Source organism: Otolemur garnettii, unplaced genomic scaffold (genome assembly GCF_000181295.1).
Source record: "Otolemur garnettii isolate 467f Iridium unplaced genomic scaffold, OtoGar3 scaffold00102, whole genome shotgun sequence".
In the NCBI taxonomy this organism is placed as follows: Eukaryota; Metazoa; Chordata; class Mammalia; order Primates; family Galagidae; genus Otolemur; species Otolemur garnettii.
In genome coordinates, this window is record NW_003852497.1 from 2,612,094 (window position 1) to 2,617,186 (window position 5,093).

Here is a 5,093-nt window from a genome sequence, read left to right on the forward strand (position 1 = left end):
CTGTGTGTGTGCATTTGTGAGTCTAATCTTTGCAGAATATTCTGGATGTGACTGGAGGTTTAACTGAGGGAGAGAAGGAGGAGGGCTGCGTGCCCAGGCAGGACAAGCTAGCTTGACACAGACAAACCTCACATGTAAAGTTCAGAAGTTCCTGGGGCTCGTTGTTGGTGTCAACTTTATGCCAGAGAGCATGGTTTTGTCTAAAGTAGAAAAGTGGCGTCTGACTATAGGTCAGCAGGACTGCTCTCCAGGAAATAAAGCAGAGAGAGACTGAGATCTCATTAAGAAGAAAGGTGGGTGTTATCGTGGTTTTCTTTTTCAGGCAAAATTTGAATTCGCTTTCCAACCCTAACACCATGTTTATCCACAGAATTTTACCTGGATAAATGAGGTGACAAGCATTGGCAATGGTGCCCCAGGCTTCCCTTCCAATGAGAAGCAGAGAAGAATATGTAGGTCACTACAAACGTTTTGGGACAGGCTGTTTTGGGAGAAGAATATATAGGTCACTATAAAAGTTTTGGGACAGGTCCATTACTTCACTTTCAAGAAACACAGTCCCCAGGTCCTTTCTGATTCACTGGTGCAAGTTTCAACTTGCTTAGCTTGTAAGTATTGTTCCATCTGGGGGAATTTTATGTTTCTTGATTTTTTTTTGTATCTGAAAACTTCTGTAATGACCCGTGTACACCTGAAGTCCATGCTGCTGGTTAGTAGTTCCCGGAAGATCAGCTGGCACAAGAGAGAAACAAATCTGCCAGGAAGGTCCCCCCAGTATGCTGTAACCTGGTTTTCTGGAATCCGGTTTCTGCCTGTGTAGGTTTGAGATTCTACTCTGTCCATTATGTTCATATATGTAGCATTGGGTATTGGTGCCCTGTGAACCTAGCTCCTGCCCCAGAGAATCATCGATGTTAGACTCTGCCCACGTCCCCTTGATTTTCCTCGCTTCAGCCACGGATGATGCTTTTGGGAAATACATATCCTGAAGTCATTTAGGTTCCTCAGAAGTGAGCACAGTATTTGTGAGATGAAATTTGAGTCAAACAAGAAAGAATTGGAAGAGATTGGTTGATTGCATTTACACAGGTTTAAAAGATTAATGTTAGATTGTACTCCTGCCCCTTCCTACCCAGAACATAATCTGTGATCCAAGATTATTTTGCTCAGTTGTAAAGAGGGTTGTGCATTTTAAATTTATATTGTGTTAGATAAAATTAGTGAGGAAAGAATTAGGGAAAGCTGTTGCAGGAAGACGAGGCCCAGTGGAGAGAATGAACACCCGAATGCAGTGTTTAAAAGAGGAAAGGCTTTATTTCAGTGGAGCAGCGGCACAGAAGAATTCAAAATGGCTGTGCTCCCCGACTGGCTCAGTCTTCTACTTTTTTATCCCCAGTCAAAAAATTCTGGCCCATGGGCACCTTTCTCATTGGTTAGTGTGAATCAAGCTAGAGTAGCAGATTTGGGCTTTTATAGAAGCAGAAGCAAGCACTAGTTTCCAGGTCCCAGGAAATTAAGTTTCTACAAATTCCTAAGAGCTGAGTCACCATGGGGAGGACCTTGCAGGTGTGTCCTTGGGTACTCCTTGAGAAGACCTCTGTTCTCTTAGACCTTACTTTTTCTGGGTATCCTTTCTCAAAGCTATTGATAGAAGGGACTTGAAAGCTAGGGAAATGGTCTTTGGGTATACACTTTCTTCTTACTCTTTCAATTTGTGTTCGTGTGAAGTTACCTCCAAAAATGGCACACAGCCCACCTAGTGCAGTCCTTGGGGAAGAGGGCCAGCAGATCTCCCCTCCACTCAGCAGTGCATTTGAGTTTCCCCTTCTTCTGTCACCTCGCTAACATCACGGACCACTCAATAAGCATGTTGCCATTGGTGTGTTGGTGGAACTTCTTTCTGCCATAGGTTCGTGGTCTTAGGGATTTGAAGAATGAACCCATGGACCACAGATCAGTGGTAAGATAGGATTTATTACATAGAAAGGAATAAAAAGCACCTGGGCTTGTGGCAAAGGGAAAGATCCAAGTGGGAAGTCTCCACATGGATCTTTTGTCTAGGGATATAAGGTCTTGAGAATTACATTTGGCCAGGACTTGGTAGATGGAAGATACCTTTTCGATGTTAATGAACTTATTAACAAATGAATGAATGAAGTCCCTCCAGCTTGGGCAAAAATCAGCAGGGCACCATAGGAGGTCCACTTCAGAAGAGGCCCAGTTGGCTTATATGAAATTGCTCAGGCCTAGGATATGGAGGGGCAGAGTACCTGTCCAGCCCCGAATGGGGAGAGGAAACCCTGTATCAGGTGCTTTTCAAAATAATGTATGTAGGGGCATAATCTTAGCCCCTTCGGGGTTAAGTTGACAGACTGCTTTCTTTCTCTCTTCCTTCCTTTCTTTTATTGTTTTTGACCAAGTCTCACTTTCTTGCCCTGGGTAGAGTGCCATAGCATCACAGCTCACAACAACCTCAAACTCTCGTATTCAAGCGATCCTCTTGCCTCAGCCTCCCCAGTGGAACTATAGGCACCAGCCACAATGCCAGTCTATTTTTAGATACAGGGTCTGGCTCTTGCTTAGGTTGGTCTTGAACCCATGAGCTCAGGCAATTCACCCACCTCAGCCTCCCAGAGTGCTGGGATTCCAGGTGTGAGCCACCGTGCCTGGCCTCAGACTGCTTTCTGTGCCTAACATCTTTGTTTATAGGATTTTACTTTGATAAACAAGACAACATTCTACACTCCAGGTAGAAACCAACCTTGCTGTCTGAGACCTGGAGGTTACTCTGCCTTCTGGCCTTTTCCCTACGTCCAACAAATGGCTTCTGGTTCGGACAGTTTGTTGACTAGAATCACTCAGGAATCTGGCTGCTGTTACCCTGTAACCGTCTGCCTGCACTCGCCTCAGGAGCCTCTGCTTTGTCATCTCATCAATGGGATGCATTAGGTTTGAATTATCTGAAAGCTTTTTTTTGAGACCGAGTCTCACTTTGTCACTCTTGGCAGAGTGCTGTGGCATCACAGCTCACAGCAACCTCAAACCCTCGGGCTTAAGTGATTCTCTTGTCTCAGCCTCCCTAGTAGCTGGGACTACGGGTGCCCACTGCAATGCCCTGCTTTTTGTTGTTGTGGTGGTGGTCATTATTGTTTAGCAGACCCAGGCCGGGTTTGAACCCACTAACTCTGGTGTATGTGACCGGTGCCCTAACCCCTGAGCTACAGGTGCAGAGCCTATCCCAAAACTTTCAACCAGCTCTAAAGTCATCCTATATTTCTGTGAAATCTCATTGGAGAGGGTTTCCATGTTGGATGTTTTCTCAGAGACAAAGTGTCAGGCGTTAAACAGTAATTATAAGACACTTTTTAGATGGAGTCACTTTCATGGTAGAAAAAATAATCAGGATTTGCCATTTTAGTCCACAGATTTTCCTAAGACTGGCTGAGAAAAGCGCTCTTGTTTTCAGTCTTTTCAGCTGTGTCCTTTTGCAGGAAAGCGAAGTCTTTTGCAAGAAAATGGTTGCTCAAAGCCTAGCTGTCAGCTTTTGAGGTTGCAGATCCCTGGATGAAGACGCAAAGCATTTTCACTCCGTGTGAATTGTTGCTCGGGAGGCGTGTGTGTGTGTGTGTGTGTGTGCGCGCTCACGTTCACTGCACATTTAATCCGTTTGCAGATGGAGTCATTTAAAATATATCTTATCTAAGTGATAATCTTTCTTTGTGGAGTTTGCAAGGCTTGGAACCAATGATGACCTTTTCAAATACATGATTTATAAAAGGGTTGGTACAATCACACAAATACAAAGATTTGATACAAACTCTGCAACTTGCTTTCAAGCAAGCCCCCCTGCACATTCACACGCGCACATACACACGTGCAGGCTTCAGAGGGCGTCATCCTCCCACTTGTCAGAATTACTTGCAGGAATGCTGATTTTAATTTGGCTCTCAGTATGTAGCTGGGGTATGGAGTGACTATCTGAGCAGGAGGGACACACCACCTTCTCGGCCACTGCTGGTTAGCAACGACTAGAAGCAAAGAGAAAAATGAACCTAAGAGAAAGACAGGGGCCGCAGGCAGCTGGATTTTCAAATCTGCTCAGGTTCCAAGATCCCTTGTTTCAATAAAGAGTCTCAGGAGACTAACAGATGCTGTATTTGGGGTCTGATTCCTGAGATTTTTGTGTGTGTTTGCTTTTGCTTCTGTTTGTGGTTTTGGTTTTGTCATTGTGGACATTTTTGCTCTTGTCTGAGAAAACTAAGGTGCAAAACATTTAGGCACTTAACGTCAAGGTTTGAGATCAGAGGAAGGGCAGAAATTTAGCTCAGGTGTAAAGATGCAGTTTTGACTTAGAAAAAATACAAGGTAGGAAAACGCTTTACAAGAGAAAGCGTTTTGTCTGCTTTTTCCTGAACTGCTATCACCTTCCAAATTATAATCCTCTCAGTTGAAAAGTGATTTTTATGGAAACCAGTTTTTGCAGGTATCAGAATTACACAAGGATGTAGTTTCAAGATACACAGATTTCTCTCTATGAAGCTTCTTATGAAAACAAAACAAAACAAAACAAAAAAACAGCAGTCAGTGAGATTTCTCTTTTTCCTATTGGCAAAGGCAGAAACTTTCAACACTCACAAGCTGTGTTCTATGAATTTATCTTTGTAATCTCTAAGAAGCGTGTATGCATTTCCACTTCTAAATTTTTCAGTTTCTGATATTACCAGTTAACACATCCCTATGAGAGGTTAGCGTTCCCTCGCTCCCTCCCGTCACCGCATATTTACACCCTAGAACCTCCTGCTCACACGTTCTCCCAGTCCCCTTGCATTGTAACTTTGGTTAGAGACCTATTTAGAATTACGACTGAGTGAAATCTCTTTCCAGCTGAAGCAGGATTACTATTCTTTTACTCCACAGCATGTTTTCATTTCCTGGAGTCAACAATTATTTTGTGTTATTTATTTATTTTTTCTCTGTTGCTTAGTTTTCTGGGTTTTTGTAAATCAATAATTAAACTGGAGCATCTCATCCAGTGGTATAAGTCTCTACTCAGGGTGTTGAGCACATTAGACCATGACTTTCATGTTCATGAA